General features: G+C 41.5%; 1 pseudogene; it reads right to left on the minus strand.

The window, feature by feature from the left end:
- LOC102754311 overlaps positions 1-24,857 on the minus strand; it is a 53,736-nt pseudogene extending 28,879 nt beyond the window's left edge.
- Between the last annotated feature and the right edge of the window lie 2,716 nt (positions 24,858-27,573).

Genomic DNA, 27,573 nt, shown 5'->3' on the forward strand with positions numbered 1-27,573 from the left:
GGGAGAAAACGGAAATCTTTCTGATAAGGGATATAAACTAGAATAGTTTATCTAGGGAAAAATGTAATTTCCAGAGTCTCATCTATTTCATGTAATAAAATCAGGAGTATAGCTAGATAACAACTCAAGTACCCAGTATTTTCTTTTCTGACTTTTCTATTCAGGGATCTGTGCACTTACATCGGAGCCACAGAGCACCCCAGCAGTCTAATAAAAGATCCAGCAGCTTACAGGACTGTAGATTGGGAAAGAACCCAACTTCCCACCAAAGTAGGAGTATTTTCTGCACCACCCCTATCCAGTAGCTGCAGGGTGTGCCTGGGACAACTCCAGTACCTAGCAAATCATTACTTTTCTAGGCAGCTTATTTACTTTATGGATGGCTTAAATTGTTAGGAAGCTTTGCATTACCATGAACCAAAATGTGTTTGATTGCTTCTTACACATTTGTGTTAGAGTTCCACAGATATATTTGTGACATTTTTTCCTCTGGAATGACTATAAACAAATACCTTACCTGTCCTAATCCTTCTCTAAGACAAATCATTTAAGTCCTTTAGCCATCTCTCCTGATGTACAGTCTCTAGAACCTTCCCCACTCATCCAGGGAATATGGGTTGACCATCATGAAGCAGAGCTGGGTTGCCACCTTTTTGGGCCTGGGCAGAGTCTTACTGCAGAGAGGCCTTGTGTGCGGGGCAAGTTCCTGAGATGAGCATTCAGACCAGCCCAGCATATCTGAAGGGCATTCTATTCCAACAAAGAATTGCATTTTGTCAATTTACATGTGGGACCAAGAGGTCATAAACAAACCCCACTCTAATGTAAAAAACACATCGATGAGCACCAGTTTGGCAGGATATTGGGCTCTTAAGAAAGGACACCATCGGAGGGTGCTAGGAGTTAGCACGGGTTTGACCTGTAGTTTCTCTAAGTTACTGAGTGCAACGACCAAAGCTGCTTTGTCAACCATATCAATGGCGTGAAATGTGGAGGTGCAAGAGATGGCACAGCAGCTTCCCATATCGCATCTTTATTGTGGCAGTTACACCATCATTACTGGAAGCAGGAGAGGTTTCAAGGGGCAGTCTATCTGGGAAGGTATGTGAGGCACTGCTGAGGGAGTGAGCAGGGGTGACTCAGTGACGCGAAAAAAATGCTGCTCATGACTACTACTGAGGTCATCTGTTCCTCAGACCTCCCCAGCCTAGAAATATGAGCCAGATTTTGCTCATCTGTTAAATTCTTTCTATTCCAACAAAGAATTGCATTAGTTAGATTTTGTTGTTCAGCAATAATGTCATGAGTTAACAAAAATACTTTTTTTCCACATAAACTACTTCCAAGATCTCCTTCATATTGCAGTCAACTCTTTGAGTTAAATGCAGGATTTTACATTTGTCCCTGCTACATTTTATTTTATTGATATGACTTTATTGATATTTTAAAAATAGTTTCTAATAAAGTACTAGGTATTCCTCCTATCCTGAACTCATCTTCACTTTTGATAAACATGCCTTCCCATTCTTCTTCATAGCCTTGAAATGTGCCCATCAGAAAAGGATCAGGGAGAGAGAGATTTTGTGGTATGCTATTAGAGACTGTTCTTGAGTAATACACCAGCCCTTTAATCCATTCTTTTAATTAAAGTGTCCAGCCAGCTATTTATTCACAGAGTAGTACTATATTCAAGCATTTGTTGTGTTTCTCCATCTTGTTCACAGGGAAATCAGGGACTATTGAAATGATTTACCAAAATCAAGATACATCATGTGATACTTTGATTTTTTTCTTTGTTTGATATTCATAGGAATTTGGACTTGATGGGAAACCAAATGTATATTTTACCAGACAAAGCCATTGCTGTCTCTTGGTGATATAGGTCTTGCCCTCCCAGGCCCAGGCAGGCCAAACAGATCATTGTGTAGCAAACAATAGCTGCCTTTCAGAGCACCCAGTTCAAACTCTATAGACAATTTACAAGTCCTTATTTAGCTTACTTACCTTTTCAGCCTTGTCTTTGAGTTCCTCTGGTGTTCAAATTCTCGTAACAGGCCGTGCTTTCTACACTTCTGGCTATGGACACCTTGCTTCTGCTTCCTAGACACTCTTCTCTTCATTTTGTTTGATTAGCTCTTCCTCATACTTTAGCTTAGCTGTAACTTCCTCAAGGAAGCCAACCATGACCGCCCCCCCCCCCCCAAGGTTGGATTAGGTGTCCTTCCCACATTCTCCTTCCATCTTGGGCTTACCTCTGCGGTAGCACCTGCCGCTCAGGTGTCCTTGCTTATTGGGCTCCTTCTCTCGGTTGCCTTTTAACTCCTTGAGAGCAGGGACTGTGTCTGGTGCAGAGCAGGCTCTCAATAATTCAGTTAAAAACTACAGGCCACAGCCTCATGGGGTACCAAGACACATTACAGTATTCTAAAAAATCTCAAGATCCTTTGTCAATATTTGGAGTATGGCTTTGAGTGAGGCATTACCTTTTCAGGCTTCAGTTTATCTGTGAAATGAAGGTGATTTCTAAGGCTCTAGGCCAGGGGTGGGCAACCTTGTTGTGAGTGTGTGCCAAAACCAGCAAAATCTCTGACTCAAAATTCTTCTGCGTGCCAACCCTAATTTTTTGAGAACATGTTACGCCTACTTGATATCTCTTAAGGTGTACGTATGTGAAGAACCCTGAAGAAATAATAAAATTCATTCGAGTGATTAAAAACACAGTATATGATGATGAAAAATACATTTATTTTTTAATGTATACATGTACACTGATAGTCCGACAGAAAACTTTATGATTCCGTTTGATATTATCAGTGGGACTTTTGCTGCTGCATCACTGATGACAGAGATTTTACATCAGGTATATTTTGTGACCTTCAGAGATATGCACGAGCTACTACTATCATCCATCAGGCTACTCCTATTACGAGACTTAACAAAATTCATCACTGAGAACAAAGATTCATAATTGTAAATGGAAGATTATGAGAGGGTTTCGTGTGCCAGCAAAAGTTACTGGTGTGCCATGTTTGGCACATGTGCCAGGGGTTGCCCACCCCTGCTCTAGGCTAATGCAAAGAACATTCTATTGGAAACAGAAGCCCTAACCTGGATCTGCAGAGAATCTTGGGAAAGACATTTAACCCATTCACTCCTCTTAGTCTCAGTTTCTTTATTAGATAGAGGCTAAACTCTAAGCGGGGGTAAGTATGAAGTCAGAGACGGGCAGAGAGCTGTTGAGCAAGCCACTTTGTGCCTCAGTTTCCTCCTTTACAAATTCCTCATTACTTGGCTGCATCCTGGTGAAGATTAAATGAACTAACCCCAGTAACTAGGGGAGAGGATAAAAATACATTGGGTACGAATTCTATGTTAAGTGCGTTCATAATGTCATAGCACTTTATCCTCCCAACAACTTAAATGGTTGGTTTTAGAAATCTCCGTTTTTTAGAAGGAGGAAACGGTTCAAGGTCATACTGTTTGCAAATGGCAGAACTGGCTTCCCAATGTGACCTCAGAGCCCATGCCTGTCTCCTTTCTGTCTCTGTTGGCTCCTCCTTTGTTCAGCACCCAGCGCTGGACCTGGCACGAAGGCTTGCTCCACCTTTCCAGGTCTAAGTTTGGCTGGAGGACCTGCTCCAGCCCCGGGAAGGTCTGCAGATGGAAGGAGGTCTGGCGGGAGCCTGTGGGAGTGGCTGGCTTGGCTGGCTCAGGCCCTCTCATGACGTCTCCCTGGAGCGGGGGAGCAGGCACAGAGGCATCCAGGCAGCATGAGTGGTTTATAAAAAGCCATCAGGAGCACTGTCTTGGGACTGCAGTCATTTATTCGTACTTTTCCCTTGTAAAATGTTACTGACTGTTTTACACCAAGGGCAGTTTATCCTGAATGGGATGTACAGGCATTCAATTCACCTCTATTTTTTGCCAACTCTGCTTTCCACCCCCACCCCTTGCTTCTGAAGTTATATATGGTTCTGAGAGAGGACGCCATCTTCTATCTGAGGGGGGGGGGAAAGAGCTGACGGCTTTAAAGAGAAACCTTCCATCATAGAAAAGAACCTTTGGTTGGTGAGATAATGCCTTTGTTTTTAAAAATGGAATCGTGCTTCGTGGTGTGACAGTCTTCTAGCACTGACCCCATTTCCGGTCAGAGGCTGAGAACTGTTCAGAGGTGATCCATATCAGTACCTCGTGAGGGCAAACTGGAGGGTAGATGGGATCAGCTCCATTTTTCAAGTGGGAAAATTGAAGCTCAAAGAGGTTAAATCACTTGTTTAAGATCAGGACGGAAGGATGCTGGGGCAAACTGGGGTTAATGGGGAGACAGAGAGAGAGTGAGCACCTCTGAGCTAGATGCTCCCCCTCTCACAGCCCCCCCCCCCCCACAGTTGTCTTGAACTTCTCCACAGTTTGTGACACCAGCATTGCTGCTGCGCTTGATTTGCACATGAGGAGACTGAGGCTCTGTGACATTAGCTATTGGCTGAAAGTCACACGCTTCGATATTGCAAAGCAGGTCTGGAGCCTAAACCTTGAGTCCAGACCCTCCAGCGGCCTTCATTAGTACCCGCCACTCGCCTGCCCGGTTTCACAGAGAATCTAAATATAATGGATGGCTGCTGCACCATGTCAGGATATTTTAATTTATAGAAAAGAATAATGGGGTTCAGGTGAATGCCCTCTTCTCTATATTCTCTTTGGAATGAGGTTTAGCTTTATTGTCCTTTCACTTCCCGTTAGCTCTAGCTAAAGTGATTCCATAATGACATATAAACCCAAACACGAGTAATTGATGGCAGCCTCAGGAGCCTGAGCAGGATAAAGCCAGACTGACTAGAATCTCCAGGGTGAAGAATTAACATTTATTGGTTTAGTGAAATAAATTTATGTCCCAATAAAGCCAGTTACAGACTAGACAGTGATTTAATGATGTGCTTTCTGTAAAAAGAGCAAATATGAACTCTGGGCCTGGGTTAGATAGTAATTGATATGCCACCGTACTAAACCAGTTTTTCAGATATGTTCAGAAAAAGTCTATGAAACTTTCTTAATCCATGGAATTTGTGTTTAACTCAATCTGTCAATGGGGTTGAAAGTTGAAAGGATATTAGATCAGCACCTCTAAATCATGAACAGTACATTTGTTAATTACTCCCACAAGATCAGAACTCTGAGGTCTCCTGGAAGCTTGAAGAATGAAGATCAGGACAAATGCCACCATAAAAAGAAAGATAATAAATACTGAATACAGATCTGCATGGCACTCTTTAAACCTCGGGTTCTTGCTCTGGGTCTATAAGAGGACGAGGAGGAGGGCAGAAAGAAAACGGTCTTTTTTTGCGGCAGAGTGGAGGGCAGAGAAGGGCATCCTGACTGCTATCCCTCAGCCGTTAGCCCACACCTGCCATTATAAGCCAGGTGTAAGCCTGCTGCCCACTGCTGTGTTTGCTTCTCATTAAGAGAACTGAGAAATTGATTTTCTTTGATAATGAAATTCTCAGGGCAAAAACCTCAACCATCTTGAATCTTTGCTTTTGTATCTGATATCTCACCCAGCAAGAAATCCATAGGCTCTACTTTCAAAATATCTCCGCATCTGCCCACATCTCACCATCACCACTGCTACCTTCCTAGTTCAGCTACTATCTTCTCTTTGCCTGGATAACTTCCAAGGCATCCTAATTGGTCTTCCTGCTTCTATTCCTGATTCGCTCCCCCGACCCCCACCTATATATTTACAAACTGTCCTCTTTTTTTGTAAGGTTAATGTTATTGTAAATGAAGAGTTAAATTTTGGTTGACATTTTCATAAATGAAGAATCCTTGTCATATGAAAAATCTTTGCCATATGAGTAATCATTCTTTTATGACATATTATATGCATATTTTATTAAGTATACATATTAAAGAACAAGCTCTAAATTTAAAAAGTCTAATAAGTGAAATGAAAAACTCATGAGAGGAATTCATCAGTATATTTGAACTGGCAGAAGAAAGAATTAAGAAATTTAAAGAGAGATTGATTGAGATTATGCAATCTGAGGAACAGAGAGAATAGAAATAAAGAAAAATAAACAGAGAAGCAGAAAAATGTGGGTAACCATTAAGCACACAGACATAGACATGATGGAAGAACTAGGAAAGGAAAAGAGAGAGAGGAAGGAGCAGAAACAGTATTAAAATAAATAATGCCTGGAAACTTTCTGAATTTATTTTTCTTAAAAACATTAATCTATGCATACAGAAAGCTCAATAAATCTAAGTAGGATAAACACAAAGAGATTCATAAACAGACACATAACAGTAAAAAAAATAACCTAAAACAATTACAGATGTAAAATCTATTTTTTTAAATTTTGTATTTTGTGTTTTTATTGAATTTATTGGGATGACATTGGTTAATAAAATTATATAGATTTCAGGTGTACAATTCTATAATACACTAGAGGCCCGATGAATGAAAATCATGCAAGAGTAGGCCTTACTTCCCCAGCTGCCAGCACCAACTTCCCTCTGGTACCTGCTTGCCTGCCTGATCACCCCTAACCACTCTGCCTGCCTGCCTGATTTCCCCTAACCACTCTGTCTGCTGCCTGATCGCTCCTAACCGCTTTCCCCTGCTGGCCTGATTGCCCCTAACTGCCTCTGCCTAGGCCCCGCCACCATGGCTTTGACCGGAAGGATGTCTGGAAGACATCCGGGCTATCTGATCTAATTAGCATATTACCCTTTTATTAGTATAGAGTATCTGTAAATTGTACTGTGTGTTCACCACTCCAAGTCAATTCTCCTTCCATCACTATTTATCCCCCTATACCCTTTTCCTCAGGTAATCACCATACTGTTATCTGTGTCTATGAGATTTTTTTGTTGCTTAATTCCTTCACCTTTTTTACCCAACTTCCTCCCACCCCCAAGAGCTTTTAGTCTGTTCTCTATGAGTCTGTTTCTATTTTGTTAGTTTATTTTGTCCATTGGATTCCACATATGAGTGAAATAATACGGTACTTATCTTTTTCGGACTGGATTATTTTATTTAGCATAATGCTCTCCAGGTCTATCTGTGCTGTCACAAAAGGTAAGATTTCTTTCTTTTTTATGGCTGAGTACTATTCCATTGTGTAAATGTACCACCGTTTTTTTATCCACTCATTTATGGATGGATACTTGGGCTGCTTCCAAATCTTGGCTATTGTAAATAATGCTGCAATGAACATAGGGGTGCATCTATTCTTTTGAGTTAGTGTTGTGGGATTCTTTGGATATATTTCCACAAGTGGAATTGCTGTGTCATGTGTTTCTGATATATTGCCTTGAGCAAGGGAAACAAAAGGAAAAAAATGGGACTACATCAAACTACATTAAACTAAAAAGTTCCTGCACAGTAAAAAAAACCATGAACAAAACAAAAAGACAACCCACTGAATGTGAGAACATATCTTCCAATGATATACCCGATAAGGAGTTAATATCCAAAATACATAAGGAAATCACACAACTTAATACCAAACGAATGGCTATCATCAATAAATCAACAAACAACAAGTCCTGGTGAGGATGTGGAGAAAAGAGAACACTCATGCAATCTGTTCTTAATATAGTAAAAGGCAGACCCTGCCTCCTCTCTGCTCCACTGTCAGTGGCTCCCCATGTCACACCGAGTAAAGCAAAAGTCATTACCATGGCTCACAGAGGCCTGCACAGCCAGCCTCTCTCCCACTCACCCACTCTTCGACCTCACCCCCTACCACTGCATCCCTGGCTCTTTCTGCGGCAGCCTCCCTGGCTTCCTTGCTGTTTCTGGAAGGCAGCAGGCATGTTTCCGCCTTCTGCTTGCATCACTCTTTTCCCCGGTATCCCTTTCCAGCTTCATATTTTTACTCACTCTCCGCTTCTCAATTGAAGTCCACCATGACTACGCTATTTAACATTGTAATCCCTCCAAACCCTTCAAATACTTCTGCCCAAATACCTCTATCTCTGCTTTTTATAGAGCACTTATTACCTTTAGATATTGTATTTAATCATGTTTTTTGTTTATTTTCTGGCTCCTTCATTTGAATGTAAGCTCTACACAGGGTTGGAATCTGCTTGTTTGTTTACTGATGTAACCCAAAAGCCTAGGACAGTGCCTGGGGTGTTTTGTTTTTATTCTGGAAACTAAGATATATTGAATTGGATTGAAGCTATATTTTTTATGTCTATGAAGTTTTGAGATTTTGTGCAAAAGAGTTTCAATTAAATGTAGAGAATTTTTATTTGAGTAATTATTGTTAAGTCCTGTATTATCGAATCATATTAGAAATTTTGAAATTTGAAACTAAGTGGAACAGCATTAGGAAAAATACGCTTTCTTGTAATGTCACCATTGACACTGACAAAATATTTGAGCACCCACTGGGTGCAGAACAGTGGGAAAAAAGCCCCATTAAATATGTGGCACACACATCTGTGCTGCTGTGAGGCCAGATGTCCTAGTTATGGGAATTTTATGTTTCCAGTGCTTCTAAACAGGGACGTCAGATTCATACATTTAAATGAACTTTGTGAGGAGTGGCTAGTGAGTGTCAAATGAGGTCAACAGCAAAGAAAGCAAACTGGTTCAGGCGGAAATATTCTGCAGCACTTGGGATGATTTTTTAAAAATTATACTTTATCAGGCAAAATAGACCATCGTTGTCATCCTAATTCACATTTGTATGGCACTGTGCAGCCTACAAAGCACTTTCTTATAATAGATCATCTCAAGTGTATAGGCTCTGAGAAAAGTTTGCCAAAGCCATTGTCTCTCCCAGCATAGTCAGGATGTAGATTTCAGTTCTGCTGCCCTGGAGGCAAATGTTCAGTGTTGGGTGGATGAGGAGCCCCCAGAAGGAGCCCACAACTGTGAGGCAGGCAGCCCGGCAGCCACACACCTGGTGCTGCATTGAGAGCACAGCCTTCACCACCACGCTGCCTGATTTTAAATGCAGGTTTGCTTCTAGCTTACTGTGACTCTTGGTGCCTTGGTTTGTCCATCTGTAGAATGGGGTCAGTAATGGTAGCTCCTATAGGGCTCCTATGAGAATTAAGTAAATTGATAAATTCAGGGCACTTACAGCAATTCCTGGCATGTGGGGAGCCTCCCATGCATGTCTGCTGTTAGTATTAAGAAACGGTAAAAGGACCTGCTTGCCTCTCATTTCTTCTTCAGTGTTTGTGGTCAGAGTGCTGGAAAATTTCTCCTCAGAGCCACTCTGTTGGGTATATAATTTTAACATTGTTAAGGAACAGAACCTTCTGAGAATCAGGTGAAGAGTGTGGACCTTTTCTCCAGAACAATGGGCATATTCACATGTATATACAATTTTGCCTGCAATTTCACAGAATTTATAAATTCCTGAAGTCCAGATTCAGAATCTCCAGGGTAGGGTAGTGTGTCTCCAGAGGCTCAGAGTAAATTGTCCCTGATTTGACCAGCACATTCACCCTCTGATGCCTGTGACCACGCTGGTGTGAGTTATTTGACTGTCCCATCTAGAACATGCAGCATTGAAAGGGCAGACTCAAGGGGATTCTGGTGTATCGCTCCCCTGAGGGATCTGTGAGGAGCAACTTGAAGTAGATAGAGGAGATACAGACAATGGAACAGAGACCAGATTTCCTAGCTTAATCACTCTCCTGGGGCACCTCTCCTCACCCACCCTCAATCCAGGGTAAGCCTGACACTCTCTCCCCTTCTGCCTCCTCTCAAGCTCAGTCATTTCTCCCTGGGGGCAGCCAGCTACGGAGAAACCCCTGAGAGGGAGAGAGACATCCTAGTGAAAATCAAGGTCTGAGCCTATCAGAGGAGGCACTAGAGAGTGATCTGACAAAGGCAGTTACACCATGGAGGCAGAGCTGTATAATTGGATGTCAATATATGTATTTCAAAACACAGTCTCCAGGTATCCCAACTTCCCAGGGAGATGAAAAAGAATCTTTCAGTATGAAAGCTGGTTACACCCCAAAGAAAGCATGCTGGTGCTTCCCAAGGACAGAGCAAGATTGTAGACTGACAACAACTGCATGACATGGGATGACTTTGGCACCTTCTTCCATATAGCTAGAGGGGTCTTCAGATTTCTGTTGTGTGTCCCTTCCTGTTCCACCGCTTCCAAGGGTAGGCAGGGTGTTCTAATGGTCTGAGTTTGGCTTGTGGAGGTAGCAGCCCTGTGATTTGGCTCCAGATCTGCTCCGTGGAGGAAAATGCTGATTCTCTATATTTTATCTACTGCGAGAAGAGGATAATACAAGGTTTCTTTTTTTCTTCTCTTGGGGACTTGGTGAAGATTAATTAGATGCTACCTATGAAGTGTTTTAAACTCTGGCAGAATAAGGTGCTAAGCATTATTTCTAAAGTTAGCTTCTTTTAACCCATTTCATGAAATAGGGATCTCCACTCATTATTTGGAGTCCCAGTAGAAGCCACCTATTCTCCATATCAAAATGGCTAGTAGGATGGTGATGGTAGTGAGGGCTTGATGATAGAAACAGTTATCAATTCAATCTACTCATTTCTGAAGGAAAACCTTTTTATGAACTTTGGTGCTGGCTGAGCAAATCCGAAGTAGTGAGAGCAGATGTGGCCTGGGCCAGAGCAGCAGGGCCCCCTCTGAGACTTCTTGTCCTAGTGTGTGTGTGTGTGTGTGTGTGTGTGTGTGTGTGTGTGTGGTGGGGTGGTGAAAGGGAGGGGGTATCATGACTGAGACCAGGCAGCCAGAGACCCTGAGATGGGAGCTTCTGTCTGTCTTTCTACAAAGCAGAGCAGCAGACAGAACACCTTGACTGGGAAAAGTCAACTCTCCCCTTCTTGTCCAGGCAACTGTAGCTCATAGTATCCCAGTGTGTGGTGAGGCCCTGTGAGAAGGGTCTTAGCATGAGTTCCTCCTCAGATGATCTTCCACACTTCCAGAGTGAGGCATAATCACATATGTTCTGAACGGAGGACAAAGTCTTGAATCAAGAATATTTCTCTCCTTTATTCATTTAAGTATTTATTGGGCATCTACTATTAGTCATAGTTCTAAGTACTAGGGATACAGCTGTGATCAATATAGTCAAGGTCCCTGTTCCCAAGGAACTTGTATTCTAGCAGGAGAGATAGTCAGTACACCAGTAAAACAAATCCTCCAGTTGTCTCCACCAGAATGTAAGCTCTACAAGGGCAGGGTTTCCTTTTTAAATCTGTTTTGCTTATTGCTGTATTCATAGCAGCTAGTTTTGGCCCTGATAGCTAGATTTTAGGTGCTCAGTAAGTATCTGCTGAATGAAATGAAAAAGATAATTTCAGGTAGTGGTAAATACAATGAAGGACATGAATTGGTATACAGGTGGGAGATCAAGATGGAGAAGTAAGTAAGAGCTGGAAGATGCAAGGTCTTGCAGGCTTCGGTAAGAATTTGGATCAGAACAATGGGTTTTAAGTACAGTGAATATGCAATTTTGTTTACATTTTCAGAAGACCACTGAAGTGCTGGAGGAGAAAGACAGTAAGGGGGAGAGACTAGAGTCAGGGAAAATAGTTAGGAGCTGATTGGTGGTTCAGATCAGAGGTAGTGATGCCTTGCCCTAGGCAGATAGTCATGCATGTGGTGGGAAGAAGTTGGGTCCCAGAGGCATTTTGGAGGCAGAACCAGTGGGATTTGTTGATGTACACTGTGAAAGGATTCCTCTCATCTAATTCATTGACACATCTATCAGTTTGTTTGCTTGTTTATTTATTTTTGGAAAAAAGTAAGTTCTACTCTTAGCAAATTTCAATTATTCAATACAGTGTTATCAATTACAGTCACCATGTTTGACATTAGAGCCTCAGACCTTATTCATCTTATAGCTGAAAGTTTGTACCTTTTACCAATCTCTTCCTATTTGCCCCACCATCAGTACCTGGCGATCACTTTTCTTCTATGTTTCTCTGAGTTTGACTTTTTTTCCCCATTAGATTCCATATATAAGTAATACCATGTAATATTTGTCTTCCTCTGTCTGGTTTATTTCACTTAGCATAATACTTGCCTGGTTTATCCATGTTGTTGCAAAAGACAGGATTTTCTTCTTTCTTGTGGCTGAATTGTATAGACACACACACACACACACACACACACGTATATATATCTCATTTTTTAAAAAAATATATTTTATTGATTTTTTACAGAGAGGGAGGGAGAGAGATAGAGAGTTAGAAACATCGATGAGAGAGAAACATCGATCAGCTGCCTCCTGCACATCTCCCACTGGGGATATGCCCGCAACCAAGGTACATGCCCTTGACTGGAATCAAACCCAGGACCCTTCAGTCCGCAGGCCGACGCTCTATCCACTGAGCCAAACCGGTTTCGGCGATATCTCATTTTTTAAATCCATTGCCCATTGATAGACATTAAGGTTGTTCCCATATCTTGCCTATTATGACTAATGCTGCTTTGAACTAGGGAGTACAGGTGCCTCTCCCAGATTCTGTTTTCATTTCCTTTGGATATATATTCAGAAGTGGGATTGTTGGATCATATGGTAGTTTGATTTTTATTTTTTGAGGAATCACCACACCATTATTTTTTCTCACTCAAGGATATCTTTTATTGATTTTAGAGAGAGAAGCAGTGGGAAGGCAGAGAGAGAGAGAGGGAGAGAGAGAGAGAGAGAGAGAGAGAGAGAGAGAGAGAGAGAGAGAAACATCAATGTGAAAGAGAAACATTAACTGGTTGCCTCCCTGCATGTGCCCCGACTGGTGATTAAACCCACAGCCTAGGTATGTGCCCTAACTGGGAATCTAACCTGCAACCTTTTGGTGTATGGAACAATGCTCCAACCAACCGAGCCAGCCAAAAAAGGCTACCATACTGTTTTATATAGTGGCTGTACCAATTTAATTTCCACCAACAGTGCACAAGGGTTACCTTTTCTCCACATCCTTGCCAACACTTACCTCGTATCGTATTGATAACAGCCATTCTAACAGGTGTGAGGTGATATCTGCTATCTCATGGTGGTTTTGATTTACATTTGTAAATGATTAGTGACGCTGAGCATTTTTTCATGTACCTTTGGCCATTTGTATGTCATCTTGGGAAAAAAATGTCTATTCAGTCCCTCTGCCCAGTTTTTTTAAAAAAATCTTTATTGTTGAAAATATTACATATGTCTACTCCCCCCTCCGTTGACCCCTTCTAGCCTGTCTTTCTCCCCCACAACCCCCGCACCTCCCCACCATAGCTCTCCACCACACTATTGTCTGTGTGTCCACGGATTATGCATATATGCATACAGGTTGTTTGACTGATCTCTTCCCACCCACTTCAGCCTTCCCTCTATTTGTCAGTCTGTTCCATGCTTCTATGTCTCTGGATCTATTTTCTTCATCAGTTTATTTTGTTCATTAGATTCCATGTATGAATGAGATGATACTTGACCTTCTTTTACTGGCTTATTTTGCTTAGCATAATACTTTCCAGGTTCCTCCATGTTGTCTCAAAGGGTAAGAGGTCCTTCGGTTTTACTGTTGCATAGTATTCCATGGTGTAAATGTACCACATATTTTTTATCCACTCATCTACTGATGGGCACTTGGGCTGTTTCCAGATCTTAGATATTGTAAATTGTGCTGCTATGAACATAGGGGTGCATATATCCTTTCTGACTTGTGTTTCAGGTTTCTTAGGATATAGTCCTAGAAGTGAGATCACTGGGTCAAATGGCAGTTCCATATTTAATTTTTTGAGGAAACTCCATACTGTTTTCCATAATAGCTGTTCCAGTTTTTAATTGGTTATGGTTTATTTTTGTTATTGAGTAGTATGAGTTCTTTATATTTTTTGGATACTAACCCCTTACTAGATATGTGACTTAAAAGTATTTTATTTTATTCTGTAGGTTACCTTTTCATTTTGTTGATGGTTTCCTTTGTTGTGCAGAAGATTTTTAGTTTGATGTAGTTTCACTTATTGATTATTATTTGTTGCCTTTGTTTTTGTCAAATCAAAAAAAATCACTGTCAAGACTGATGTCAAGAAGACTACATCCTATGGTTTCAGGTCTTACATTCAATTCTTTAATCTATTTTGAGTTGACTTTTGTGTATGTTGTAAGGGGTCCAGTTTCATTCTTTTGTATATGACTGATCAGTTTTTCAAAACTGTATATTAAAGAGACAATACTTTCTTCATTGCATATTCTTGGGACCTTTGTCATAAATTTATTGACTATACATATATGGGTTTATTTCTGGGCTTTCTATCTATTGTAATCTATCCTATTTTTATGCCAATATATACTCTGCTGATTACTATAGGTTTGTAATATAGTTTGAAATCAGGAAGTGTGATGCCTCCCACTTTGTTCTTCTTTCTCAAGATTGCTTTAGCTATTTGGGGTCTTTTGTGGTTCTATACAAATTTTAAGTGCTTTTTTATTTCTGTGAAAAATGCCATTAGAATTTTGATAGGAATTGTCTCAAATCTGTAGATTGCTTTGGGTAATAATGGATATTTTAACAATATTAATTATTTCAATCAATGAGTCTGGGATATCTTTTCATTTATCTGTATATTCTTTGACTTCTTTTATCAATGTCTTATAGTTTATTGTCCAAATCTTTCACTTCCTTGGTTAAAGTTATTATTAGGAATTTTTATTATTTTTGCTATAATTATAAGTGGGATTGTTTTCTAATTTCTTTTTCTGATAGTTTATTATTACTGTAAAGAAATGCAACTAATTTTTGTGTGTTAATTTTGTATTCTACAACTTTACTGAATTGTTATATATAATACCATGACATCAACAAATAGAGACAATGTTACTTATTTTTCAATTTGAATGCCTTTTATATATTTTTCTTGTCAACTTGCTTTGGATAGGACTTTTAGTACTATGTTGAATAATAGTGGTGAGAATGGGCATCCTTGTCTTGTTCCTGATCTTAGAGAAAAGCTTTCAGCTTTTCAATGTTGAGTATAATGTTAGTTGTAGGTTTCTCATATATGGCCTTTATTATATTGAGGTACATTTCCTTTATACCCAGCGTGTTAAGTTATTACCACTGAATTTCTAATTTTGTTAAATAATTTTTCTGCATCCTTCCACAATGTATACATATATTAAACCATCACATTATATGTATTATTTGTATCCTTCATTTTATTAATGTAGTGTATTATATTAATTGACTCACAGATGTTGAAACACCCTTGCACTCTGGAATAAATTCCACTTAATTATGGTATATAATACTTTTAATGCACTGTTGAATTCATTTTGCTAGCATATTGTTGAGAATTTTTGCATCTATGTTCATCAGGGATGCTGGCCCGTAATTTTCTTTTCTTGTGGTGTCCTGGTTTGGTTTTCTTTTCTGGGTAATGGAGGTTTTGTAAAATGATTTTGGAAATGTTCCTTCCTCTTCTATTTTTTTATGGAATAGTTTGGGAAAAATAGGCATTAATTCTTCTTTAAATGTTTGATAGAATTTACCAGGGAAGCCACTGGGACCTGGACTTTCCTTTGTTGGGAGGTTTTTTTTTTTTTTTTTTTTAAAATATATATTTTATTGAATTTTTACAGAGAGGAAGGGAGAGAGATAGAGAGTTAGAAACATTGATGAGAGAGAAACATCGATCAGCCGCCTCCTGCACATCTCCTACTGGGGATGTGCCCGCAACCCAGGTACATGCCCTTGGCCAGAATCGAACCTGGGACCCTTCAGTCCACAGGCCAACGCTCTACCCACCGAGCCAAACTGGTTTTGGCCATTGGGAGGTTTTTAATTACTGATTCAATCTCCTTACAAGTAATTGGTCTATTCAGATTTTCTATTTCTTCATGATTCTGTGTTGGTAACTTGTATGGTTGTCCAGTTTATTGGATTATAATTGCTCATGGTAGTCTCTTTTGAGATTTCTTATGACTGTACTAGAGGCCCAGTGCATAAAAATCATGCGTTGGGGAGGGGGGGCTCAGCCCGGTCTGCACCCTCTCACAGTCTTGGACCCCTTGTTCCTTATCACCTGCCTGCAGTGGAGGTGGGAGAGGCTCCTGCCACCGCTGCTGTAGTCGCCAGTCGAGAGCCTGGCTACTGGCTGAGCAGAGCTCCCCCTGTGGGAGTGCACTGACCACCAGGGGACAGCTCTTGCATTGAGCATCTGCCCCCTGATGGTCAGTGTACTTCATAGTGACCGATCGTTCTGCCGTTTGGTCAATTTGCATATTAGGGTTTTATTATATAGGATTTGTGTGGTATCAGTTGTACTGTCTCCTCTTTCAATTTAATTTTATTCATTTAAATATCCACTTTTTTTCTTGGTAATTCCAAGAAAATGTTTATCTATTTTGCTTATATTTCCAAAAACCAGCTCTTAGTTTCGTTCATTTTTTTCCTTAGAAATTTTAATATTTAAAGGATCTTAGAGCTATCTAAACCAAAGGGTTTAACTTTCTCTGCTTTTAAAAGACAAGGAATATTTTCTTTAAGTGGAAACTTACAAAAAGCCCAACATGTAAACAATTTAATTGTTCTCTTGACCCAGGTCCAGGTCTTCTGTATTTGCCTGTCCTTTTTCATGGCTGTCCTGATGTGCTCACAAAGGCAACAAATACGTCTCACTCCAACCCAGTGGGGGATTGATATTAGAAATTGCTCATTTGACTTAATATTTCATTATCTATAAAACAGGAGCTAAGCCAGTAGGATATTATTAAGCCCCACATTTGGATGGATGGAGGAAAAGAGGCTGGATCCTGAGTGTGGGAAATGGAACAAGGTCTAGGGAAAAGCCTTAGCAGGAGGGGAGGGCCTTGGATGGCAGTCTTGCTGACGCCTATGGATTTGTATTGCATAGTCATTTTTGCTTTGTAGCTTGCCCCCCTCATTATCTTTAGGACACTTTCTACCTTAACTTCCTGTTGGTTTTGGTAAATTTTGCAGAGACACTGTATCTTCTTCCTTCCTCTGCTCCTGGGCAATATTTTATGTTGCTGTTAGTGGCAGAAAGGCCTGGACTCCTTCCAGGTGAGACATTCATAAGGGCCAGCTAGACCCCTCTACTCTGCTACCCTCTTACCCTTTGGCTATCAAGATAATCCAGGGGGCCAATGGCAAGAGCAAATAATGAATCTTTTACTTGGTTAACTGTAAACCTTCAGGGACATCTCAGGCCCTGCCAGATGGCTTTGCACATTATGAGCAGGAGACAGTTCTTCTCCAGGAAATGATTGCCAACCAGGTGGTCACCTCCCACTCCTGTGACACATTCCGTGAGAGCTGATGGAAGCTACAGTAATTTCCCTCAGTGTATGCGTGTCCACCAAAATTGTGTACTATTTTAGAGCACTGATGGAACCCTTACATTTCATCTCTAGATCCTCCAGGGGTATATGGAGGCCAGATTAAGAATCCCTGAAGGAAGCTGGACCTTAAAGGTCATCACTGCCTTAGAGGCAGCCACTGGTGATTGCTGTTGACCTAGCCTATCAAAACCCCACAAACCAAACTGACATAGACCACAAAAAAAATATTAAAAATGGAGAAGTCATTTACTTCTTCCTTGAAGTTCAGGTTCCTCAATCAGAAAATGGGAATAATAATAACACCCTCTAGTTAGCTAAAGGGTTATTGTGGACATCAAATTATTTGTAAAGTGTTATATATTACTGAAGAGTAAAGCATCCAAATGCATCTGGGGTTGGCTGGGGACTAGGCAAATTACATAAATCTATTGATTAAGGCCAGATGTAAAATAATAGAGAGTGGTAAGGCCTCTGGCACATTGAGACATGCGTTCTGTAAAATTCAATTTTATGAAACCATGTAGAGCCTGACAAAATATCTGTGGGCTCAATTTGACTTTAGCCACAAGTTTCAGATTTCTGAAAAATTTAAGGTAGGGCAATTTATCAGCTGTTGTGTAGGAAGTCCAGATGGGATAACCAAGGCCTATTTTTATGTTTCCAGTATAGAGGAAGAATGATGATTTAGTGTAGTTTGAAAGGGCTTCTTCTTCAAATATGTCCCTACTGGACTTCTAGAAACTGAAGTCCTAACTGTTGGGGTATGAGGAGTTTGGGAGGAGAGGAGCAGTAATGACTAAGGGTTAATGGTTCTTATTAAGATGTAAATATGTTATCTGCTATAGAAAACCTATTGATTCTGTTTTGGCTATTAACATGTAAGCATTTTAAATGTTAATAGTAGCAAAAACCTTGGTAAACTATAATTATACCTTTTCGCTTTAATATTTCTATTTGACTACCTACTATGTATAGGTACCTGTCTAGGGGCTGGAATTACATAGATAAATACAACTTGACCTTGTCTTCAGAGGTGTTTGACTACAAGGGCCAAGGTGGTGCCTTTTTGTTCACTCTGGATATCTGGCACCTCACAGTACTAGGGACATAATAGGAACTTAATAAACAGATGGGAGACAACGCACCACCACAACCCCTGGCATGCATGACAATGCTTAAAGTAAGGTGTAGCTGGACTATGAATGAGTTTATCAAATTAGCTGTAGAAGGGAGAAGAGATTGGGGAGATTGACACTGATGAAGGGAGAGTGAGCGGTTAGGGATTGATGAATAAAGAGGGGATCCTGCTGGGTTTGGGAAGCTTGGGTGGTAGAATCTCCAGGGTAGGAAGATGTCAGTAAGCAGGGGGAGCTGGGAGAGGGCTGAAACCGGGAGAACCAACTAGGTCAAAGAGAGTGTCAGGATAGCTCTGGAGACCTGGTGGGGCTGATGGCGGCCAGCTGAGAAGTGTCTGCCAGGTGGGCACAGAGGTGGGCTGTAGCAGGCTCCCAGCATAGGAAAGCTTCCCAAGGGGTCCTTCTAGGCAAGCAGAGACCCACAGAGGCCAGGAGACCCAGGCGGTACTGGACTCTGATGGCTGTAGTTGGCCTCATGAAAACATTCCTGTGCATGAGTTACAGGCCTTTTCCCAAGCCCAGGGTTCTCTCATTCTTTCCTGGCACCAGGTGAAAAGGGCTATCTCACAATCCTTTCAAAGACTAGGTGATAATTTTGATAATTGCAAGGTTTTATGTTGGTAATTCACCGCTGATAACAGAGCTGCTAATTGCAGCTCTAATCAATGGCTGTTAGGGCAAGACAGTTTGACATGAAAACAATGCTTTCAGGTGTAACTTGGATTCTTTCCCTTGTTTGGCAACTTGACTTAGTTCAAGGTCAGAACATCCTGTTGGAGCCTGGCGGCTAGGATTTAAACTTGACTCATATATCCATTGGCAGCATTAGTGGTTTTTCCTGGTTTCCGCAATCTGACCTGCAACATTTCAGCCTTGCCTTCTGCCATTCCAACATGCAATACAACACTCAGAGTATTTGAAGTTACTGAACATGCCCAGTGTTTTTATACCTGGAACTACTGAAGGATTCCACTTCTTCTTTAGTCTCCAAAAGCTTTGATTTGCTCATTTTAAAGATGGGGGAAATCATATCTAACTCATGAATTGCTGTAAAGAAATGTGATGTAGTTGAAAGAGCGTGGATTTTGGAGGAAGGTTTTAATTTCTTCTCCACCATTTACCACATTACTGTGTGGTTTTGGGTTATTTTTAAGTCTCAGTTTCCTCAACTAGCAAAATGCATATAATCATACTGACCTTCATTAAGCACACAGAAGGCAAGCTTACATGGTAAAACCCTCCCTCCCTTCCTGCCTCATCCATAAGGCTCATCCTTCAAGTGTTAGCTCCCTTGCAGGCATGTAATGAAGGCTCATTATGGAGTCTTATTCTTTCACCTTCCCTGGGCTTCCAGAACACTCCTCCCCTGGGCAGTCTACCTTTGCCAGCCTACTCTTATATTACCCTTTGGTGCAAAATACCACTTCTCTCTCCCTCATCCCACTTCCCCAAAAGGTTGGCCTCAATTAGGTATCGGGAGAAAGCAATCTGATTAAATTGATTCATATCAATGTGCTCATGAATGATCCATCATTAAGCTTTACAGGAACCATTTGCATTTTCTATCAGAATTCCTAATCAATGGTAGAATCACCCAGGTAGAATTTCTGGCTAGAGAGCAAAGGAAAGTATAGAATTTCAAGCATTATGAAGGAGGCAATGGTGTTAAGGTTGGAAAAGTAGGATGGTGCTGATAGTGGTCAATTAAGCCCCTTGCCTAAAGTGCCTTCACCTACAAAGCTATCACTTGGCAGTGCATGAACCAAGAACACAGCTATTTGAGAGCTAAATCTAGAGGGAGATACTATCTATAAGCACCCAAATGCGGTTCCTTCAAAGATCTGAAGGATTAAGATCTGGCTTGCTGTTAAAATTATTGTTTAGAATTTACATGGCCTATTTTATTTTCAGAGTTCTTTTTATTCATTAATTAGTTATTCATTTATTTAATGCAGTTTTTAATTGTGTGCTTATTCCATCTTGCAAAGGTAGAATTATTCAGAAGAACATTCAAAAGAAATTAACAGTATGACAGGGCTTATAATTGTGCTTTAATCTTAAATTAATATCCCTCCTGTTTTCATGTTACCAGGACAATTATCCTGAAAGAAACCAGAAGCAGGAAATTATGTATTGCCCTATATATGGCATTCCCTCCCGGAGAGCACACCATTTATCACGGCTTTTTAATCTCCTCCATGTGCAATAGAAGATAAAACATTTCAACAATATTTCAGTGTTTGGAGAAGATTAAATCCCTGCAAAGATTTTGTGTTTGTTTCGCACAGCTTCTGTATTGTATCTAATTGGGTCAGAGTTAGGGTGGGTTTGGAAACACCTTCAGGAAGGTGGCTGTTCATTTGGAGTTTCTGGCCACCCTCTGAAAAAGTCACAAATGTAACCCTAGCAGGAAAAGCTGAAAACATGCAGGTTTCTCTCAATATTTCCTTCCCACAGCACTTCCTCTTTTTCAGTGCTAGCAGAATGAACGTGCCTGGTGACATTCGCTGATTTAAGAGTAAAGAGGACAAAGCCAGCATTTAGATCCTCATTCTGACCGTGGATTTCTTTTTTTATTAGAAGTGCTGCCCTTGCCTTGTCTGCCCTTAGGGGAAGCCTGAGAAAGATGCTTTGGGATCCTGGAGAACAGCCTATTGGAAACTGTACTAGTCAGGGCTTTCCAGAGAAACTGAACCAACACGATGAACTGATATGACCTACTTCTACATAGTGGCTTACATGATTGTTGGGCTATTGAGTCCAAAATTTGTAGGGCAAGGAGGAAATTCTGGTAAGAATTGATGTTGTAGTCTTGAATCTGAAGATTGGAAACTCAGGCAGAATTTCTATGTTATAGTCTAGAGCAGCCGTGGGCAAACTACAGCCTGCGGGCCGGATCCCACCCGTTCGGCTGTTCTATCCGGCCCGTGGAGCCAAAAGAGCGGAGGGTTCTCTTGCTCTCCCCTCCGCTCCTTCACCAGCAGCAGTGTTAACATGGCAACGTCAGGAAACACGGCCGCAGCTCCTTCTTCTGAGTTCAGTTTAAAGGCAGAATTCCTTGCTTTTGGGAAGCCTTAAGTCTTTGCTCTTAAGCCCTTCAATATATTGGATGAGGCCCACCCATATTATGGAGAGTAATCTGCTTTACCTAAGTCAACTGATTATTACCTCTAAAAAACACCTTCCCAGTTATGGATAGACTAGTGTTTGAGCCAACGACTAGGCCCCATTGCCTAGCTAAGTTGACATACAAAATTGACCATCACAAAAACCAAGGGTCATGTCGACAGTGGAGTCTGTAGTGCCTTCTTCACATGACAAGCAGTGAACTCTAGAGCTGCTTCTCATCCTGACCGTGCCTGGTGGGCTTGCCCATTTGGCAGCTTCCTCCATCTACCAGAGTCCCTCATTTGGAGAAAAGCTAAGTGTGGTCCTTGTAGAATGGCCATGGTTTCTTTCTGTGCTCCTCCTCCTCTCCTTGGCATCACTTCCCCTCTTCCTGTCCCAGGTCTCCTAACTCCCACTCAGGAGCACAGGGCCCTCTTCCACAATAGAATTTTTGAAAAGCAAACTATTTCATGTACATGTAATATACATACAGAAAAATGCACATATCATAAGATGACAGCTTGACGGATTTTCACCAAGCGAGCCTTATTATGTAATGGGCCCCAGACAAGAAGCAAAAGCCTCCCTCATGTTGCCACCCCTGTCACTACTCCCCAGCTCCAAGGGTTACCTCTATCTTGACCTCTAGCAGCACACATTAGTTTTCCCTTTATGTACTGGGACAACCCAGTGTCTTCTTCCATCATAGCATAGCTTTGTGTGGAAAAACAGCATGATGGGAAATACTCTGCGTGGCTCTGTCCCCACCTTCCCACTATCCTTGCAATCACAAACATGGCTGGTTCATTACACATGGGACGTTGTGCCAGAGACTGTGGGCACACACAGTTGCCCAAGAGATGTTACAGAACAGCAACCTGGGGGTTCTGTGGGGAAACCAGGAAGGGGCCCAGCAATCTCAGAACTGGCTTGAGCCCGTAGTGTCCTCTCACTGGGACCCATGAGGGAAGCACTTCTGATTTGCCCCATGGAGAAATGGCACTGTCTTGAACTTTTCCTTCCTGGCAGAGCCCAGACTGGAACATTCTGTCACTCAGGGCCCACCTGTTCTAGCTTCTCAGGGCCCTCACAATTCTCTGTGGTTTTCTGATGGACTAATTGCTGATAAGCCCTGTGGTTGATAAGAATTTACTGCACAACCCCTCTGATAAGGTGTTCGTATCTTAATAATGCCATAAAACACCAAGCAGTTGTGCCTCAGTGGGGCAACCCATGAGGTTTTTTGCTCCCCTCCCATCTTCTTCAGTGACTTCTTTCCTCCTAGAGACCCTTAAATAGGATGTTACCCAAGGTTGTACCCTCATGCCCCTCTCTTTATTACCTCGCTCTTGATCATAGTTACCAGTTCCTGCCACATTTCTAAGCACCCCTGGCATCTCCCCAGACCCCAGCTTGAGTTTCCACTGCTCACCGAACCATTTCCTCCTGGGGATCTTACCCATGCCTCAGACTCCTGCTCCTAAAAGCCCCCCCCCCTTTCTCCCCCAACATTACCATGCTGTTCTCCTTGCCCAACTGTCCACAGCTCACTGATCCTCTTCATTCTGCCTGCAAGGTGCCCATGTGGCTGTGATGTTTTTTCAGTTCCCTTGCCACCACCTTCATTCTCTCCCTTTTTACTTACGTGTGGCTTGTTAAAAATGCTGCCTTTCCCGCCTCATCACTCTCCATCTCTCTATTCCCTGTATCATCATCAGTTGTGTTTTTCAGTCAGCCTTTGCTAGCTGCTCAGTGCCTCTGGGACAAAGCCCCACTTGGTTGGGCATCCCAGTCTTCCATGACCTGTCCCCAGAAACTCATCTCATCAGACACCCTGTGATTTCCCCAGAAGCCTTCTCAGCCCTTCTCACTCCTGCTGCTCTTGTTGCTGCTGCTGCTGCAGGACATAATACTTCAGCACTAGATGGCTGAGCAGGATCATAGCGACCAAGCCCCTGATCTCATGGGCTACCAGGCACCTCCTGCACACCGCCCAGGCCCTTGGCTTGAAAAGCCTTTCCCGAAGATCCCAGTGGAAAGTGATCTTTCCCTTCCTGAACTTATGATCTGTGTGGCTCTTGTCTTGTGTTAGAATTAATTTCATATCTGAATGTTTAGCTTCCATGTGGTTGACAGAATAATGCCCCTCTCCCCTTCAAGGATGTCCATGTCCTAATCCCCTGAAACCTATGAATTTTTTATGTTACATGTGAAGAGGAATTGAGCTTGCTAATTAGCTGACCTTAGATGAAGAGATGATCTTGGATTATTCACATGGACCCAATATAACCACAAAGGTCATTAAAACTAGAAGAAGGAGGCAAGAAAAGAGTCAGTGTCTGAATGCTGTGAAGTGGGAAGGACTTGATGACACATTGTTGGCTTTAAAGATGGAGAAAGTGGCCACAAGCCAAGTAATTCCGGTAGCCTTTAGAAGCCAGAAAAGAATGTATTTTTGTTTTATATAAAAATAATATTTAAAATAAACACAGCTGGAAGATGTGCTACATTAAACCCACGGTGTGCCACACTGAGGGTAAGGATTCCCAAGTCTAGGTTTGGTTAGCTCAGCTACTCAGTGTCCCTTTACAATGCTGTTTCTATATTAAAACCAAATGGGCACATTCCAGACTCACTGTCTCACTTGCTGAATTTCTGGGCCGGGTCAGCTCTCACCCCTGTTACTTGAGTGGCATGAAGTTACAGACAGCAAGTTCCAAGGCTGCTGGCCTTGCTCTCATTTGCACTTTCCCTTCTCATCAGATGGGACTTCTTCCTTTACCCAGACCCCGGGCCCAGGCAGGTGAGCAGAACTGGAGCTGGTCACCACTTCCCTTCCGGGAAATCATCCAGCTCCCTCTTCTTCCCCTGGGGTTAGTTCCTGGCCTTCTTGCCCCACCTCTGGTGTGATCAGCAGTGTTACCTGTCTGTTGTGTGGAGCAATGACATTTACCCTTCTGCTCAGACACATCTGAGCAGTGGGAGTGGGATTGGGGTCACAATCAGGGATCTGGTCTCAGCTCTGCTACCAACCATCTGGGAACTCTAAGCAGCTTTCCTCACCTCTATGGGCTATTCATTCCTGAATTAAAAAGAAGGGTTTAAAGTAGATGGACCTAGAAATTGGGGCCACCTAGAATCCCTGCTGAGAAGGTTTTAAGGACTCCTGTCACCCTCAGGAGGAAACCCACCCTCCTGACTGTGGCTCACAAAGCCTTTCATCATCTGGTTCTTTACCTTGAGGGCTTTGTTCTCACACTCCTCCTCAGACTTGGCAATAATGAGTGACAGGCAGCTCCAAGAACATGCCATATTCTCTTATTCTCAGGACTTTGCAGATGATGCTCCTCAGTCTTCACCGTATTTCCTGTGTCCTTTCCTGCCTCTCTCTCTCCTTGAGTCTTACTTTGGGGACTCAGCTAAAACTTCCCTTCCTGAAGTAATCTTTCTGACCCTGCCCCCTCACATCTGGTTAGGTGTTCCTTTCTTACCGGCCACTATCACACTGCTTTTATCTCTATTTTGGCATGAATCTAAGAGCCTCCTACTTGTCTGAGTTCAGTCTATCCCTAATAGTCTACAGGCATTTTAAAGGAAACATGTGATTTGTTCACTGTGGAATCCTCAGTGTCCAGAGCTGTACTGACCTATGGTTGCCACTAGCCGTAGGTGGCAACTGAGTCCTTGAAATGTGGCTACTCTGAATTGAGATGTGCTGGAAGTGTCAAATACACATTGGATTTCAAGGACTTAAAACAAAAAAAAATGCAAACTCATTTTATATTCTCATTAGTATTTTTTATATTGATTACTTGTTGGAATGATAAGTGTTGGAATGATAAGTTTTAGTCTTATATTTGGATAAACAAAATATATCAATAATATTAATTTCACCTATTCCTTTTTACTCTTTTTAATGTGGTAACTAGAAAATTAAAGCAGTGTGGCTCACATCATATCTTTGTTGGAGTGTGCTGGCCAACAGTGTACTGCCTGGCACATCTATTGAACAAATGAACTGGTAGATAGATGTGTAGTTTAGGGAGTGGACTGGTTTCCCACCTCAGCCTCAGCTAATGTTGCTTTAGGTGCCGGCCTTGCTCCAGGTGTGACCCATGGCCCTTTCATGCTGTGCTGGGTAGCCTTGCTCTCAGTGGTCTGTGGGCCTGGGTCCAAAAGGGATAGAGTCATTTGGGTTGGAGGACCCTGCGTTAAGCCCATGGACCCAGTCCTGCAGGCACATTGTGCACATTCTAGGAAGAAAATATTAACTTGACATCCTGAATTGGGAACAGGACAGATACTCATTTTGAATAACTGTAACACTCTTTGATACCATTGGGGCATTCATTCTCGGTAACAGTTGCTGAAAGCACTTTTACTGGAAATTTCTCATTTTACTGTATCTTGATACTGTAAACAAGCAAGACGTATTGATTGACTTGGGAATTTTCCAAGGCTCTGTAACCCTGAAGAACAAAGAACCCATTTTTAAAAGAGTACCTAGCTTTTCTTTGTGTGTAGAACTTCGGCTTTTCTCCTCATCCTGTAATTTGTGGACTGATTGTAAAACCGTTAGGAAGGGTAATTTAATAGCCCATGCTTATCACTGATTAGTCTTTGAACTTTAATTTTTTGAAGATTTACTCTTTGCTTGGAACAGACACCAGTGTAGTGAGGACACAGTCTCCTAATGTGCAAAAGCATTAGTTGGGCACAGAAATTCTTGAGCCTGGCTGACATTTTGAAAGCCATTTTCTTAGGCCACAACAGATTCAGGTTCTCATTTACATAGTGCTTTCATAATTTTCAAGGCTGGCCAGACACAGTATCTCATTTGGTCTTTATATTTATTTGGTACATTAAAATTTTTTGTTGTTGATCATATTACAGATGTCTCCCAGACACTCTCTTTACCCCCCTCCACCTAGCCCCTGCCAATCACCCTAGGTCTTCACCACTCTACTATTCGTGTCCATGGGCTATGCATGTAAGTTCTTTGGTTTATCTCTCCTTGTTACTCCCACCCCCACATGAAGGTATGAGTCTGTTCCATGCCTCCATGCTTTGAGTCTTGTTGGTCAAGTTGTTTTCCTCATTAGAGTCCACAAATAAGTGAGATCATGTGATATTCGTCTTTCTCAGATTGGCTTATTTCCATTAGCATAATAGTCTCCAGGTCCATAAATGCTGTCCCAAAGGGTAAGAAATCTTTCTTTTTTACAGCTGCATAGTATTCCAGTGTGTAATGTCTCACAGGTTTTTTATCCACTCATCTACTGATGGGCACTTGTGCTCTTTCCAAATCTTAGCTATTGTAAATAACACTACTATGAACATTAGGGGTGCATATATTCTTTCTGATTGGTGTTTCAGGATTTCTAGGATATATTCCCAGAAATGGGATTGCTACATAAAATGTCAGTTACATTTTTAAATTTCTTTATTGATTAAGTTATTACATCTGACAGATCTGAGATGATACCTCATTGTCGTTTTCATTTGCATCTCTCTGATGATCGGTGACTTGGAGCATTTTTTTATGTCTCTTGGCCATTGGTATGTCCTCTTTGGAGACGTGTCTATTTAGATCCTCTGCCCATTTTTAAATTGGATTGGTGGTCTTCTTTTTGTGGAGTTGTATGAGTACTTTATATATTTTTGGAGATTCACCCCTTATCAGATGTATCATTTGCAAATATGTTCTCCCATATAGACAGTTCCCTTTTCATTGTGATTGTGGTTTCTTTTGCTGTGCAGAAGTTTTTTATTTTGATGTAGTCCTATTTGTTGATTTTTTCCCTTTGTTTCTCTTGCTGTAGGAAGTGAGTGTATTGGCAAACATTCTACTACGTGAGATGTCTGAGATTTTACTGCCTATATCTTCTTCTAGGATTTTCGTGGTTTCATGGCTTACATTTAAGTCTTTTATCCATTTTGAGTTTTTTTTCTTGTTTATCATGTAAATTGGTGATCTAGTTTCATCTTTTTACGTTTCTGTCCAGTTTTCCCAACACCATTTGTTACA

Source organism: Myotis davidii, unplaced genomic scaffold (genome assembly GCF_000327345.1).
Source record: "Myotis davidii unplaced genomic scaffold, ASM32734v1 scaffold105, whole genome shotgun sequence".
In the NCBI taxonomy this organism is placed as follows: Eukaryota; Metazoa; Chordata; class Mammalia; order Chiroptera; family Vespertilionidae; genus Myotis; species Myotis davidii.